At 37.4% G+C, this 18,537-nt stretch overlaps 1 protein-coding gene and 1 long non-coding RNA gene across 2 annotated transcripts in view; one reads left to right on the forward strand and one right to left on the reverse strand.

Annotated features, from left to right (window-relative positions):
- The window catches only part of LOC106090604 (tyrosine-protein kinase Drl), a 128,637-nt gene that overhangs the window by 77,475 nt on the left and 32,625 nt on the right, over nt 1–18,537 (reverse strand). The window lies entirely within an intron of this gene.
- The window catches only part of LOC106094253 (uncharacterized), a 34,347-nt gene continuing 33,462 nt past the window's right edge, over nt 17,653–18,537 (forward strand). The window contains exon 1 of the long non-coding RNA XR_001222524.2: nt 17,653–17,959. This is a non-coding gene — a long non-coding RNA (uncharacterized LOC106094253). The remainder of the gene's footprint in view (nt 17,960–18,537) is intronic.

Raw genomic sequence — 18,537 nt, forward strand, 5'->3', positions numbered from 1 at the left:
TGACTGTTTTTCTGTTATTTTAGGTATCACAGTGAATTTGTTATGGCAATCTTTGGTTGTCGGTAGATTGAAATGGGTTTAAACTGATGTTTCTATTAAAACTTCAAGGAGGTAATTGAAACACGTCCGTTCTCTTGTGTATATTATAATTGTGTACATACTCTTTCCAACATTTCGGCCCGTACCTCACGAATAAACGCTTCAATGTTGTCCTTCAATGCGTCAAATGAAGCGGGCTTGTCTGTATAGACATGAGCTTTTACATAGCCCCGCAAAATAGTCTAAATGCGATAAATCCGACGATATAGGCTGCCAATTGACCGGTCACAACGTGCAATAAAATGTTCACCGTACTCGCCTCTCAATAAGTCCATTGTTACGCTTGTTGTGTGGCATGTGGCACCGTCTTGTTGAAACCACATGTCATGCAAGTCAAGCTCTTGCATTTTCCTTTAAAAAAATTTGGATATCATCACTATAGCGCTCACCATGCACAGTTACGTTACGATTCGAAGAAGTACGGTCCAATGATGCCACCTGCCTATAAATCGCACCAAACTGAGACTTTTTCTGGGTGCATTGGTAGCTCTTGCAATGCTTCTGGCTGATATTCACTCCAAAATCGACGATTCTGCTTATTTACGTACCCCCCATTGGGTCAAATATGAGTCCATAAAATGGAAAAAGTACGCGATGAACTTTCTTAACAGAGCACGTATTTTGATAATAAAATTCAATAATTTGCAAGCGTTGTTCGTTTGTTAGACGATTTATACAGACCAAACTGAAGATGTTTGATAGTGAAACAAAACACGAAACGTAGGTGAGCTGATTTAACCAGTGTTGCCATAAAGATAATGGCTAAAAAAAGATAATGGCCCTTTAGTACCCGATGTCTGAAAGATGGGCATAGTATTCACGCTACTGAAGCCTGGAAATGACCTGACTAAAGGGTAGTCGTACAGACCGATTTCCAATCTCTCACCAGTAGCCAAGACGCATGAGGGACAATTCCTACCGAGCCTCATTGAAGAAGTTCCATTCACTGAGCATCAGTGAAGACTGCATGACACGGCAACTGCTTTGCATGACATCACCGTGGCTTCAATCAGCCCAGGCTATGTCATAGGATGGTTCTCGTAGCACTGTACCTGTCGAATGCATTCGGCACGGTCAGCCATGCCAAAATGTTTGAGGATATCGCTAAACTCGCTTTTCAACCAGGCCTGCGTCGTTGGGTCACAAATTATCTTTGTGGTCTCCAGTCGTTTGTGGAATTTAAAGATAAGAAGTCAAAACCCCGTAGAATGAAACAGGGAGTTCCCCAAAGCGGGGTGATATTTCTGGAACTGTTTAAACTCTACTTCTCCTCTATTCTACTATCTCCAGACTACATTGAGCATCATCATCGTATCATATGCGAACGATTGCACAATTATGGCTATGTATGTATTAATCATATGTATTCAATTATGTATTAAATCATAAATACACATTATGGACTGTTATTTACATCTTTTCTACAATGTTTCCAAACTATTGATCTATTAGGGTTGGGGCGAGTGAAGTTAAGTTCGGCCGGGCCGAACTTTGGATACCCACCACCTCTGGTACATATGTAAACCACTTTTCATCAAAATCCCGTGAAATTGCATACCTTATGTCCCATAGCAGTTATATCGAAATATGTTCCGATTTGGACCAAATACTAATAAATACAAGTCATTGTTCAATTGTGTATAACAAAATACTGGTCTTTTTAGTAGCTATATCTAAAAATAAACCTATTTGAACCATATACTACACGGATGTCGAAAAGACTAACATAAGTCACTGTGTCAAATTTCGGTGAAATCGGAATATAAATGCGCCTTTTTATGGGGCCAAGACTTTAAATCGAGATATCGGTCTACATGGCAGCTTTATCCAAATCTGGACCGATTTGGGCCAAGTTGCTGAAAAATGTCGAATTCAATTCACTGTCCCAAATTTCGGCGAAATCGCACAATAAATGCGCCTTTTAAGGACCTAAAACCGAGAGATCGGTCTATATGGCAGCTATATCCAAACCTGGACCGATCTGTGCGATATTGCAGAAGTATGTCATGGGGCTTAACTTAACTCACTGTCCCAAATTTCAGCAAAATCGGATAATAAGTGTGGCTTTTATGGGCCTAAGACCCTCAATCGGAGAATCGGTCTATATGGCAGCTATATCCAAATCTGGACCGATCTGAGCCAAATTAACGAAGGATGTCGAAGGGTCTAACACAACTCACTGTCCAAAATTTCAGCAAAATCGGACAATAAATGTGGCTTTTATGGGCCTAAGACCCGAAATCGGAGGAACGGTCTATACGGCAGCTATATCCAAATCTGGACCGATCTGGGCCAAATTGAAGAAGGATGTCGAAAGGCCTAACACAACTCACTGTCCCTAATTTCAGCAAAATCGGATAATAAATGTGGATTTTATGGGCCCAAGACCCTAAATCGGAGGATCGGTCTATGTGGCAGCTATATACAAATCTGGACCGATCTAGGCCAAATTGTCGAAGGATGTCGAAGGGCCTAACTCAACTCACTGTCTTAAATTTCAGCAAAATCGGACAATAAATGTGGATTTTATTGGCCTAAAACCCTTAATCGGAGGATCGGTCTATATGGCAGCTATATCCAAATCTGGACCGATCTGAGCCAAATTCACGAAGGATGTCGAAGGGCCTAACACAACTCACTGACCCAAATTTCTGCAAAATCGGATAATAAACGTGGCTTTTATGGGCCTAAGACCCTAAATCGGCCGGTCGGTCTATATGGGGGCTATATCAAGATATAGTCCGATATAGCCCATCTTCGAACTTAACCTGCTTATGGACAAAAAAAGAACCTGTGCAAAATTTCAGCTCAATATCTCTATTTTTAAAGACTGTAGCGTCATTTCAGCAGACAGACGGACGGACATGTCTAGATCGTCTTAGATTTTTACGCTGATCAAGAATATATATATACTTTATAGGGTCGGAAATGGATATTTCTATGTTTTGCAAACGGAATGACAAAATGAATATACCCCCATTCTTCGGTGGTGGGTATAAAAATGACACCTAAATCTTCAATTCTTCATTCGACTCAGACCCGGATCCCTCTATACACACCCCACCTTAGTCGCAGAATTCCTGTATCTGGATATTCAACAGAACCAAGCAGACGAAAAAAAGAACACAAAACACTGCTACAACAACAACAAACATTTTTAATCCAATTTATCAGAAGTGGGAACTATGTGTTTAGATCCATAACTTCTGACAAGGGCAATTAGGAAAATTTAACTAAGGCACAACGAGCAGACTTGAGCAAAAAACAATATATGTTGTTATATGCGATGCGATACACTCTGCCTAGATAATCCCCCAACTCTAAAATAGCTGTAATTAAGTTTTTATACCCTCCACCATAAGATGGGGGGTATACTAATTTCGTCATTCTGTTTGTAACTACTCGAAATATTCGTTTGAGACCCCATAAAGTATATATATTCTTGATCGTCGTGAAATTGTATGTCGATCTAGCCATGTCCGTCCGTCTGTCCGTCCGTCCGTCCGTCTGTCTATCGAAAGCACGCTAACTTCCGAAGGAGTAAAGCTAGCCGCTTGAAATTTTGCACAAATACTTTTTATTAGTGTAGGTCGGTTGGTATTGTAAATGGGCCATATCGGTCCATGTTTTGATATAGCTGCCATATAAACCGATCTTGGGTCTTGACTTCTTGAGCCTCTAGAGTGCGCAATTCTTATTCGATTGGAATGAAATTTTGCACGACGTGTTTTGTTATGATATCCAACAACTGTGTCAAGTATAGTTCAAATCGGTCCATAACCTGATATAGCTGCCATATAAACCGATCTTGGGTCTTGACTTCTTGAGCCTCTAGCGTGCGCAATTCTTATCCGATTGGAATGAAATTTTGCACGACGTGTTTTGTTACGATATCCAACAACTGTGCCAAGTATGGTCCAAATCGGTCCATAACCTGTTATAGCTGCCATATAAACCGATCTTGGGTCTTGACTTCTTGAGCCTCTAGAGGGCGCAATTCTTATCCGAATGGAATGGAACTTCGCACGACGTGTTTTGTTATAATACCAAACAACTGTGCCAAATATGGTTCAAATCGGTCCATAACCTGATATAGCTGCCATATAAACCGATCTTGGGTCTTGACTTCTTGAGCCTCTAGAGAGCACAATTCTTATCCGATTTGAATGAATTTTTGCACCAAGTATTTCGTTATGATATCCAACAACTGTGCCAAGTATGGTTGAAATCGGTCCATAACCGGATATAGCTCTCATATAAACAGATCTGGGGATTTGACTTCTTTCAGCCAAATCTATCCGATTTGGCTGAAATTTTGCATGACGTATTTTATTTTTACTTTCAACAACTGTGTCAAATAAGGTTCAAATCGGTTCATAACCTGATATAGCTGCCATATAAACCGATCTGGGATCTTGACTTCTTGACCCCTAGAAGTCGCAATTAATATCCGATATGCCTAAAATTTTGTACGACGGATCCTCTCATGACCATCAACAAACGTGTTTATTATGGTCTGAATCGGTCTATAGCCCGATACAGATCCCATATAAATCGTTCTCTCTATTTTACTTCGTGAGCCCCAATGGGCGCAATTCTTATACGAATTGGCTGAAATTTTACACAGGTCTCCAACATATAATTTAATTGTGGTCCGAACCGGACCATATCTTGATATCGTTTTAATAGCAGAGCAACTCTTTTCTTATATCCTTTTTTGCCTAAGAAGAGATGCCGGGAAAAGAAGTCGACAAATGCGATTCATGGTGGAGGGTATATAAGATTCGGCCCGGCCGAACTTACCACGCTTTTACTTGTTTTCTTTGTTCTTCCATCGTTTAAGCTGAAATTGAATTTCAGGCTTTTGGGTTTGGTATGGGGTTGCACTAACCCACTTTCACTTAATGCGGAAGTATTCACATTCGCAAGTACAAACCAAAGTAACCCTCTTGGTAATCAAAGGATATGTTGCTCTATTTAGCCATACGCTATAGTATTCACGGCATGGTGCTTGCGACATAAGTAGACTGCATGAGTGAGTTCAAGATGTGACCCATATTAATGGCTCGCTTTGTGCTTCACAATTCTCTAAAGTGCATATGAGTGAAGGAAGATAAAGCTAAAGGATATTGGAACTAATATAAGCCATAAATACAACAATTCTTCTACAGTAGGGTTAGTAAAAAAATCTTTGAGGCCAACTTATGGTGTGCATCGTTTTTCTCAAAAGGCTACTACAATAAGGAAGATAAAGCTAAAGGATATTGGAACTAATAAAAGCCATAAATACAACAATTCTTCTACAGTAGGGTTAGTAAAAAAATCTTTGAGGCCAACTTATGGTGTGCATCGTTTTTCTCAAAAGGCTACTACAATAAGTCGATTAAAAATGTCGATCTTATATCAAACATGGAATATTCTCTATTTAGAATATATGCAACATCGCCTACTACAGCCATTAGCTAAGAATAAAATTTCAAAAAATTCAGCACAGGAAGAAAGGAAGATAAAAAGAAGATTTTTGGTGAATATCAAACGAAACAAGTAAGAGCGTGCTAAGTTCGGCCGGGCCGAATCTTATATACCCTCTACCATTGATCGCATTTGTCGAGTTCTATGCGCGGTATTACTTGTTAGACAAACATAGAATATTGAATAAGAATTGTTATGCTATTGGAGCTATATCAAGTTATAGTCCGATTCGGACCATAAATGAATGCTGAACATTGGAGAAGTCATTGTGTATTGTAGGGGCTCAAAAAGCAAAATCGGAAGATTGGTTTATAGTTGTTGGAAGTGATTCCAAAACACTACGTGCAAAATTTCAATAAAATCGGATAAGAATTGCGCCCTCTAGAGGCTCAAGAAGTCAAGACCCAAGATCGGTTTATATGACAGCTATACCAGATTATGAACCGATTTGAATCATACTTGGCACAGTTGTTGGATATCATAACAAAACACGTCGTGCAAAATTTCAGTTATATCAAAACATGGACCGATATGACCCATTTACAATACCAACCGACCTACACTAATAAGAAGTATTTGTGCAAAATTTCAACCCATCCTATGGTGGAGGGTATAAAAATTCAGATTTATCCGACATACATATGTCTTGTGATATTTCTTTCTAATGCTATTACATCTACAAACAACAACTGATTAGGACGAAATTTCAGATGTTGCCGATGCCTAGGAAATGATATATAGTGAATTTCAAGAAAATCGGTTCAGATTTATATAAAGCTCCGATATATATAGTATTTGGGATATTTCTTCAAAGTGATACAACATCAATATTAAACAACAGATCTGGCCGAAATTTACTGAAAACGTTGTCCACGCGTATTAGAAAATGTGTGGACAGTTTCAACAAAATCGGTTCAAATTTGGATATTTTTGGAATATTCGCAAATAGTTTTAAAGATTTTAATTGTCATTATATTGTCCCATTTAAAAATCGTAAGGTACAAAATACACCAAAGATGTTGGTAAATGAGAAAAAAATTCATAACTATCAAGGAAATCGAATCAGATTTAGATATAATTCTAATATATATACATACCAAACTATTTAGTAGAAATTCAAAAAAAGGATTGTAGAAGTCATTGTGTAATATTTCAGTTCATTCGGATAAGAATTGCGCCTCGTAGGGGCTCGAGAAATCAAGATCCCAGATCGGTTAATATGGCAGCTATATCAAAACATGTTCCGATTTGAACCATACTTAGCGCAGTTGTTGTAAGTGATACCAAAACACCCAGTGCAAAATTTCAGTCAAATCGGACGAGAATTGCGCACTCCAGAGGCTCAAGAAGTCAAGACCCAAGATCGGTTTATATGGCGGCTTTATCACAACATAGACCGATTAGGCCCATTTACAATCCCAACCGTCCTAGACTAATAAAAAGTATTTGTGCAAAATTTCAAGCGGCTAGATTAACTCATTCGAAAGTTAGGGTGCTTTCGACAGACAGACGGACGGATGGACAGACGGACTGACATGGCTAGATCGACTTGAAATGACATGACAATCAAGAATATATATACTTTGTCGGGTCTCAGACGCATATTTCGAGGTGTTACAAACTGAATGACGAAATTGGTATACCCCCATCCTATGGTGGAGGATATAAAAACCTTAGAAAAATGTATGTTCATAAACTACTAGGTTATATGTCCTAAGAAATGCAAGAGAATTTTATACCCTTTCGAAAGGTGCATAATACTTTATTATAGTTTGAAATTTTAATTTTAAATTAAACCACACTTTTGAGGTCCAATTCCCCACAGTGCACCGTTCGGACCCGGCATAAAAAATAAGGTCGCTTATCATTGAGCTTAACTTTAATCGGACTGCACTCATTGATATGAGAGAAGTATCCAGCATTAGTAAGGGCATAACCACCGCTGAAAATTTTTTTGATTTTCATGCCGGGATTTTAACCCAACCGTTCGACATCATAGCCGGACACGACAATCTCTGCGCAACGGTGGCCTCCATATTCTTATTCTCTTTACAGGATTAAAAAAAGGAAAATAAGAGTCACAAGCTGTGAAAAAATTTGTCAACGCCGACTATATGAAAAATCCGCAGTTACTTTTTGGGCAACCCAATATTAAGCCCATCAATATAAATGCCATGGATATATGTATTTGGATAACAATTACTTCCTGTAGGTGCTCAAAAAGTCAAATCGAGAAAAAGGATTATTTGGGAGCTATATCAGGTTATGGACCGATTTGAACCATTTTTGGCACCGATGTTGAAGGTTATGAGGGAAGTCGTTATGAAAATTGCATGAGATCAGTCGTTATGAAAATTGCATGATGGGCGCTATATCTAAACAAGGACCGATTTCACCCATTTACAATCCCTAACGACCTTTACTGATAGGAAATATATGTGCTAAACATCAAGCGAATTACTCTATAATACGCTATAGTGATTTCGACCTAGAATGTCAACGCTATCAAAAATTTATATATGTCATAGGATCGCAGATCAATATTTTGACGTAATGACTAAAATAGTACACTGATAGAAAAATACGACACTTTACCAATACCATTAGCAGGCGGTATTAATATATTCGCTGCAAATATTTTTAATACCACTTGGTATCAGTTTAATACCAGTCGATGAAGGCCATTGAAAATTGACGGCGTTATATTTGTATTCTTGTCACCGCGGCAAAAAGTGTTGTTTTAACTTTGTACTTAAAATATTGGATCCATCATAAAATATTTGTTTTACTTTAATAAAATGATTTAATACGATTTGAGTGGCTAAAAACGTGTTCAAATACTTGACAGCGATGAAAATGGCAAAAAGTATAAACTCTAAGAACTTTATCTATATCAAAAACATGATAAAATCTGTTGTGTGGTAAACGGTGCTGTATTGGCGCATTCTTATGAAAACCACTACTGGAAATCAATGGATATGGAATCAATTACTGAATAAAAAGAGTCGAGGTTGATGACGGTGTAACATTATTTTTTGCAATTTAGAATATAAATAATTTCCAATGTTTTTATACGCACCACTTAGATTAAAAAGTATATTCATTTAGCCCTTCCGTTTTGGAATTCATCGCAGTATTTATTTCCGACCCTTCAAAGTATATATATTTCGGATCGTCGCGAAATTCTTCGACGATTTAGCGATATCCGTTTGTCCGTTAGTTGTAATCACTATACAGTCATTAAAAATGGAGATATTGAGTTGAAATTTTGACAGACTCGTATTTTTTCTATACGCAGGTTAAGTTCTTGAATGGGCCATATTTACATATAGCTGCCATATGGACCGATAGGCCTATAACAGGCGCATTTATTACCCGATTTCGCTGAAATTCAGAACAGTGGGTTTTATAAAGCCCGTCAATATCCGAACTAAAAATGGACCATATTTGGATATAGCTGCCATATAGACCGATATGCCGATTTTGGGTCTTAGGCCTACAATAGGCACATTTTTTATCCGACTTCACTGAAATATGGAACAGTGAGTAGTATTAGAAATCCCAACTCACGAAAATGATAGAGATCGGCTATATTTAGATATAGTTGCCATAGAGACCCATATTTAGCTTTAAGGTTTAAACACCATAAAAGGCGCATATTTTCTTCCTGAAATTTAAAAGACTGTTTTAAGACTCCCAACATCCAACCCAAATACGGTTTAGATAGGATCATATTTAGATATAGCTGTCACATAGATCGATTATCCTATTAAGAGCTTAATCACATAAACGGCGCATTTATTACCAGCTTTCGCTGAAATTTGAATCTGTTGCTTGCATAGGGCTTCTCGGTATCTGAACCAAACATGATGAAGATCGGCCTATATTTGGCTATTAATATGGATATAGAAATGTTATAATACATTTGGATAATAAATATATACATGGTGGTGGGTATTAAAAGTTCGGCCCTGCCGTTTCATTTGTTTGGTTTGGTAATAAAAACATTAACGGTTTGGTACAAAATCCAGAAGCTCATTGAAATTATAGCTAACCGATCGCGATAATTTCAATCAAAGGGAAAAAATTAAGGTTGAGCTTTAAAAAAAATACTCTTTATATTTTGAGACCGTTTAAACTAAGTTTGAGGTAAATAAAATGACACTCAGATGATGTGGGTGAATTTATAGAAGCGTGAATATATGTATCCTGCAAACATTTTTGATAATTTTAGAAGAGCTTTCGTACGCGGGAAGAATAAAACTATATTCTGGAAGATTTTTACATAATCATTGGATTGCAAATTAGGCCATGAGCATTTCATTAAGGAAAAGAGGCAAACTTCTCTCATATTAATGAGTGGAGTCCGATTCAAGTTTAAGCTCAATGATAAAGGGCCTCCTTTTTATAACCGAGTCCGGAACACCTCTTTTGAGGAGAAGTTGTTACATGGCATTGTACCCCACAAATGTCGCCAGCATTAGGAGGGGATAACCACCGCTGAAAATTTTATGATAGTTTCGCCAGGATTCGATATGATAGTCTCTGCGGAGCAGATGACAACTCTACGACATGACTCAATTAAAACTCAGTATGTAGTTATCGTTCCGAGTATTTGTTTATAAATTGGCTGAGCAACTATTTCCAATTGCTCAACTTATAAAGATACAAGGGCTGGGATTGCATTATGTTTTGTGATGTTTTTCGACAACATCAAGAAGAATTCTCAGTAGGTTGAATGACGATTGTTTAAGGCAAAATAACCTTGACCTTCACAACAATTGCACTCTGTATAACTTATTTAATTCTAATCGTATACGATTGACTCGCCTGATACGATTGCCTTGGGCGATGCTCCATGTCATTATTTTCATTCAAAAGAAAAATTTCTGTGTTTTATTTTAGTCCTATCCAGTGTAAATCAGATGTTCTGCATAAAATATCAGTGCGAAGTTGCAAGGTTGGTGAGTTATCGATAACATGGAATAACAGATAATAGGAAACGATTAATAGTGATTTGCACTATATAGTACTTAAAACAAACATGAAAAAGGGCAACTCTTAAAGACTCCCCGGAGTTACTTGTTGGTAACATACATAAAAGATTGAAACTCTGCCAGGTTCGTCCCGAGGTCAAAACTCGTCACAACGTAGAATTCGTCGACGACTCTTAGATAAGTCCTTCCGCGATCATCATCATCATCATCATCTAGAAGAAACGCGAAAAATTATTTGTCAATTCAAAATGTTTGAAGGGTATATGCCCTTTATGATACATTTTATAACTCTCTCTCGCTCTCTATATTTTATGTCGGTGTTATACTTCCAATTCCGTTTAAAGACAAATAATATTTTACAAATAATTTTTAAAAATTGCTGCAGAATTTTTGGCATTAAATGTTTGCCTAACTCAATACGTTGCAGCATTCCGCATTAAGAGAGCAACCTGAACTCAAAATGGTAACGTTCAGCTCATTTTTCAACACTGTTGCACATCATTTCAAAGCGAGCATCATTAGAAGGTCCTTAAATCCATTTAACTCCACCTCCGGTGTTTGGGCAGTGCACATGAAAAGGCATTTTAAGGGGAGGATGTTTCCAATAAAATGGCATCATCGTCATCTGTACCATCAACATGAAAACCATCACAGGAAAACAATGGCAACGGCATGGCATTTGCTACAATGCAATGAAACGTGTATTCCGGAATACATTGTTTGTTGACAGAGGCCATTCCAGACGTGGTAGTATCTGTGGGTGTGCAATGGCCCTTGGTAACAGTAGGTGCTGGTGTTGCAATGTGTTAGTTCACTTCCGGCTGGTGTTTGCATTACTGCTTCCCATTGTTGCTGCTTTAAATAAATGTTTACTTTTCCTCTTTCTACGACAACTTGGCGTAGATATGAAGGTAAGTACATGTGAGAATGTATTAATGCCGGACATAGATTCATATCAACCCATCTCTTCACGATGCGTGCCAATACTACTACGGGTATGTACAGACATACGTGCGTGTCGTCCTCTTTCCACTCCTGAAGGACCAAGGACCCTTTGTTCATCATAAATGTTACGTGAATGCGTGCATACTCTGCAGCCCTGTTTATTTTAGACATTCTGGTCGATTAAGCAAAAAGTGACAATGCTGGGGCTAGGGTGAAAGTGACAAATGTTGTCAAAGTTGACAGACCGTAGACAACATTTCTCACTTATTGTCGCATATGCCTGTGCCATGAGGAAAGGAAACTCTTTAAATTATAAATCGGTTGTTCTGTTAAAGTGTTACCTTATCCCCCGGTTATGTGGCGAAAAAGAGAGACAAGTTGTAACAATATCATGAAATCCGACTTTTATTCATCTGAGGACAGGTTAAGGTTTCCACAGAAAATTCCGTTTATTTCAATATTATGTACAACCTTTTATATATACGAAAGACGCACGATCCTATTTAATTCTCTGTTTGAGAAAATGGAAAAATATAATGCAAAAATTGGTATTAAAATTCTCTAGTGCCCTCCCGCTTTTCACGTACGGGCAAATTCATATTCTACACAAAATGTTCTTTTATTTGAGTTCATTGTTGCCCATATTCGTCGCCATGCATTGACCTCAAAAACGGAATTCATATCCTCCTTTTTATTCGGGCAATTTCAAAAAAAATTGTTTTGTTTTCGTAAATTGCTGTATGAATCCAGTAAGTAATATGCTTTCCTTTGAATGAATGAATTTGAATTTATATGTAGATTTCTCTTGATGTTCCATGTGCGGAGAAGATTTGAATTTTCGATCTGTTGTAGAACACTTTTTGGGTATATATGGATTTTCCGATAAGGAGTTGACAACTCTTTTTTAAATAAAACGCAAATCATTTGAGATATTTCAAAAACTTTATTGTCGGCTTGAAGTATAAACAAATTTTTTATAAATGGAATTCGACTTCGTTCGTATGGCCATCGCGGTCACGTTTGCATCTGTCAATACGTTGGACTCAATTTTCGATGACTCAGGCGAAACGGACGTTATTTCTCGTTCAATGTTGGCTGAGAGCTCTTTCAACGTCTTCTTCTTGTTGGCATATACCAATGATATGACGTAGCCACAAAGAAAATAGTCCAGAGACGTCAAATTGCACGAACGAGGTGGCCAATCAACTGGGCCATTTCTTGAAATAACACGCTCATCAAACATACTCTCCAACAAATCGATTGTAACGTGTGCTGTGTTGCTTGTGCACCGTCTTGTTGAAACCACATATCGTCTAGGTTCATATCTCCCAATGCAGACCTAAATAATCAGTGAGCATGGTGGGGTAGCATTGTCCATTCACGGTAACATGACGATGGGCATCGTCGACGAAGAAGTATGGCCCAATGACGCCGCGGGCTTGCAAACCGCACCAAACAGTTATTTCTTGTGGATGAAGCTTAGATTCATGAAGCACTTGTGCTTTTAAACCTGACCAATAACGCACCATTTTTTTATGACCAACCCATTAAGCCAAAAAAAATGAGTTAATGCTCTTAAAAAAGCGGTCACCGACTCCGAATTTCGGTAGTAAATTTTTATGATTTCAATTCAATTCAATTCAATGTTCTTTATTTCATATAACGTTACAAAAATTATTTCAATGTGCAGTATAATAATACTATATTAATAAAGAATGTCACAGCGTGGTTTATGTATAAACCGTCTGCTGGAAGAATGAGTATAATAGTTTTGATTAATAATTAAATTCCTCTATTAAAGTTTTTCTGTAAGCAATCGCTTTCTTCAAATAATTGCATAAAGTAAGCCAGCAAAAATCTTCACACCCGTTCAGTATATATATTAAGTCATTTCGCTCCAATGATGATTGGTTGAAATATTTTATTCGTATCCCGTTTAGTACTGGGCATCTGCATATAAAGTGATCTAAAGACTCAACTTCCCCTGAATTACACAGTGAGCATCGTTGGTCGACATCCGGCCCATATTTATTTCCATTTAGTGGGAAAAGGTCACCTCTTGCTTTCATTATAAGTGAAATTTGTTCCAAGGTAAATTTTTCATTGCAGTAGTAAACCCCTATATTAAAATCAAGGTATTTGTATCCACGCCGTTCGCTTTCTTGAGCTTTTTGGATATGTGAGTTATAGGCATTTTCTGTAATTTTGTAAAGGAGTTCTTGACTTACACCATGCCAACATGTCTGGTCAAGCATAATGTTTCTATTATCAATGTTATAGGATGAAAGTTGGACTCTATAATCTTTAAACCAGGCTAGGTTTTTTTCGGATAGTTTTAATGCAAGGATGTGTGGAAGTCTGTAATCTTCAAGCTTAAACAGCAACTTTGATAAATATGATAAATGTAAAGAATACGTGTGTATGTATCCGGGTTCGTATCCAGTTTCCAAAGCTACTATATAATTCGGTGTACATTCCGGTAGTCTCAATACACGTTTGATAAAATAACGATAAAGTTTGTCCACATCCTCAAAGTATGAGTTTCCCCAGACTTCGGCTCCATAACTATGAATGCAGCGGCAAACCGAAAGGAACATTTTCCATTTTGCTTTCAAAGATACGGCGGGTTTTGAAATAAAGTTTTTCCATGTTGAGTTAATCGACACTTTAGCCCCTACTTCTTTTTGAGATAAGTGCTTTGAAAATGATAGTTTCGGGGTCAACGTTAAACCAAGGTATTTATATTCGTTTACAACTCGTATTATCTCATCATTGTACAACCATTTTTCGCTTGCGGCAAGGCGCCCTCCATTCCTGAACACCATAATCTCCGATTTGACTTGGTTTACTTCCATACCCCATTTTTTACAGTACATTTCCAGCCTTTTTATCATTCTTTGCAGAGTGTTTGGATCATCAGCCAATATAACAATGTCGTCCGCGTACATTAGGACGCGCAAATTTATATCGTCCACAAAAAGGCCTCCTTCGAGATAATCGTGTAGATCATTTAGGTATATTGAGAAGAGCATAGGCGATAGTAAACACCCATGTTTTACTCCAGTAGTAGTGTTGAAGTAGTCCGATAATCCTGTACCGGTCCACACAGCTGACTTAGTTTCGATATAAATATTTTCTATAAACTTCACTATTTTCGAAGAAAGTCCAATCTCATGTAGTTTGAATATCAGAAGCTGCCTCGGCACTCTATCAAAGGCGGCTTTAAAGTCGACGAAAAATGCGTAGACTTTTCTGTTCTCACTTAACTTTATGTTAATTATTGCCATCAAATTAAATATATTGTCTATGGTGGAATAGCCTCTTCTAAAGCCCGCCTGGTACTCATTTAATACTTTGTGTTTGTTTACCCATTCAGTGATTCTATTGTTCATCATTCCTATCATCAGCTTCCCAACACAGTTCATGAATGTGATACCTCTATAGTTTCTTACATCATTGATATTTCCTTTCTTGTGAATTGGAAATATGACACCGGAGCGAAATGTTTTAAAGTCGTCGTAGCCATTTAGAATTTTGGTAAAAGCATTGCATAGTGCAACTAAGAACTCCTCTGGTGCGTGTACAAAAAACTCGTACGGGACTCGGTCCTCTCCGGGTGCCTTATATGATTTGAGGGTATTCAATAAGAACTTGATTTCTTGAAGAGTGAAATCTCTATCTAAGTCTCTATCAAAAACAAAATAGGGGGCGTAGGATATGTCGACGATATTGGATTTTGGGTTTAATAGGGGCTCAAAATAATCTTTTAAGGCTAGCGCCGGAATACTACAACTGCAATCATTGTCTCTTTGTCTTATTTCTTTGGCTAATCTCCACCAAGATTTACTGTCGGTCACCATGTCAATTCTGAGCTCAATTTTCTGGTTATATTCAAGTTTTTTCCGCCTGCACAACTTTTCATAACATTTCTTCTGCTGGATGTACTCAGTTCTGTTGACTATATTTCCAGTTTTTCTGTATAAACCAAGTTTTTTCATGGTCTTGACTCTGCTTTTTAAGCACTCCTGGTCGAACCAACTTTCTTTGAAACGCCCATTTTTTCTGGTTGACTGTTTCGGGTATGAATCGTTGATAGCTTTGATAAACATTTCCATATCTGGATTTGCGGGTAAATTTTTTGTTTCACGAATTAGAGCATTTTGATAGACAATTTTATTTGCCTCCCTCCATATTAATTTCGGCAAGAGTTTACTTTTTTGCTTTCCCCGTCCTGAAGTACGAGGTATCTTTATTGTTAGCACAATTGGGAAATGGTCGGACCAAATTTTATCTTCAACTTCAAATTTATACACGTAGGGCATAATATCCAAAGATACGACAGCCAAATCGATTACTGAGCTACCGTTTCTATTTGCAAAAGTAAACTTTCCATCTTCATCTCCTGAGGTTCTGCCATTCAAAACTACTAACCCATTTCCATTGCAGAATTCGATGAATTTTTTCCCATTTGCACTGCTCGTTTTGTCTTCAGACTTTCGAGTATATCTTTCCGCAATTTCCTCGGGCAAGTCTTGTTCCTCGCCTATCCGGATATTATGGTCACCGATAACAATTTTAAGGCTATCGTTACTCGCTATAGTAGCTTTCAATCCATTAAAATCTGCTTCCCAGTTTACGCCTCTCAGATACACAGGTATTATCTCGAACATTGTTGCATTTAATTCACACCGAATCACATCCTGGTTTTCCCATTGTAGTAGTGAATGTTTAAAACCTTCTTCTTCCAAATCGTTTCTCACACCATATAACTGACCACCTATACCTCTCCCTCTTAGATAGTTTCTGGATGCGGCTTTCCAATAGATTTTGAAATTTTTAAATTTTTTCGTATAGTTTTCTTGATTTTTCAATTCGACATGTGTTTCGGAAAGTATAAAAATATGAAAGTTTTCTATATATTCGTAAAAACTCTGATGAAGATTTTTGCTAGCTAACCCATGGACATTGTATGCTACAATTTTTAATATAAAATCATCTTTCACCTCGGTATTTTTATTCTTAATATTTATATTATTACTAGTATTATTATTGTTGTTGGAAAAAGTATTTGCTTTTAGTAGTTTTTTGAAGACAAAATTTCGATAAAGTGTTCATAACTTAAATCTATATTTTCAATACTGTTACCAATGATGCTTTGCAATATTTTCATACCATTGTTTTGGCCACTCATTAGTTCATTTTTATTGTTCCAATAAAAGCTTCTTCCATCCAGTACCAACTGCTCTCCTCTAACTCCAATCCTTTTTTCTCCGTTGTGCTTCTGCAATTCTTTTTTTAGAAGCAACATAATCTTCTTTCTCTGCAGCCTAACACCACTCAAATCGCGTTCAATAAATATGGATGTGCCAGCTAACATTTTAGTATTTCTAAGGACATCAGCCACTGTTTTGGTTGACTTGAATTCCACTAAAACTGTCATTTTCTCATTTGTCTCCTGCACTTTTTTTATAAAGTCGATTTCCGGTTCAATGCTCATCTTCAGGTTTCCATTGAAAAGTTTCTTGACTGCCCCATGCAACGATTTCTGGTAAGGTAGACCTCTCACAATTAACTTGTTTCTTCCCAATTGGTCTTCCAGTTTTTGAAGTCTTTTTTTGTCTTCCTCCTTATCTTCTCTAAGCTTTTGCACCTCTGCCTTTAATTCTTCGTTTTCGATTTTTAAGCGCTTAATGTCGTCTTTTACCCCTTCAATGTTGTTTTTTAGGTCGGTGATGTCTGATTTAGTTGGGAGATTTTCTAATTTCTCGTCTAGCAATTTTGACATTGAATCCTGCATCATTTTCATAAGCTCCATGGTTGGCATGTTTCCTACAATTACCGGGTTTTCAGGAGAAGTCTCCATCAGTTTTCGCTTAGCTTTTTGTTCGATGAGGCCCACTGTGTTACTTGTGTTGTACGGTGAGTTAACTGGTGGCGTTGACATGCTTTTAGAGTCCAAGTTTTGGTACTAGATTTAGCGACGTTAATGCAATGACGACTAAGAAATTAGGTGGAACTGGCAATATTTCCAAAATATGTAGTGTGTGTTTAGGCGCAACTGGTATTCTTCCTCTTTTTCTGGGATTATAATAAGCTGTGCATTTACATACCAGCGTTATAAAAGGTGGCAACCGCTTAAAACCACTATTTGCCAGAAAGAAATAAACACAGCTGTTTTCTTTGGTCGTCCGTCACAACTCTTTGCACCTTTGAGTAAAATTGCGATAATTTACACTTTCCAATAAAATAAATTTCAATTCTGTGTTATTTTGATTTTAAAATCGCTATTTTGTGAAAGGCCAGCTGTGGTATCAACCGCACTTCAATGCCCAACAATGGCCAGGTAGAGGAACTTTATTAAATCAGTAGCCGTTTTGTGTGGAAAGGCCGAATACAGCAATAGACTCGGAAATATCTGGAGCTGCGACAAGGTATGACTACTCCCGGTAAGAAATTCACTCAAACTCCCAATTTTTATGATTCCCAGACATTGTTCGTTGGTGTAATTTAGCATGATGAATATGTTGAGATTACACAATAAATTGACAGTGACAGTTCGATAATTAGTGTAAGAGTGCGTTCACTAAATAAATTCAACGTTGTCAAGTCCCTATTGCATTTTGGGCGATGTATCAAAGACTACATAATAATGTGCTATAAGTACAGTACTTTTTTGTTGCATATTGTGCGTAAAATGAAAGTAAGTATTTTATAAGGGTCTATTTTGTAACATCCTGATTTTTCATTCGTTTTTTTTACGTACCCAGGTTGAACCAGCAAAATCAGATCATATTTGAAAATAGCTGTCACATAGACCGATTTCCTGACGCATAATTTTATTCATTTTGCCCGCCGCGCGATTTAAACTCTTATCTTATGTTTGGTAATCTTGCAGGCATCCTCTAGCCTACCGACATTATTTTTTTCACGATGAAATAACTGTAAAAGCATTATTGTACAGTAATTCAATTTTAAAACAAGTAAAACCCTTTAAGTTCGGCCAGGTTGTTCGAAAGTTGTTGAA

This window comes from Stomoxys calcitrans, chromosome 3 (assembly GCF_963082655.1).
Source record: "Stomoxys calcitrans chromosome 3, idStoCalc2.1, whole genome shotgun sequence".
In the NCBI taxonomy this organism is placed as follows: domain Eukaryota; kingdom Metazoa; phylum Arthropoda; class Insecta; order Diptera; family Muscidae; genus Stomoxys; species Stomoxys calcitrans.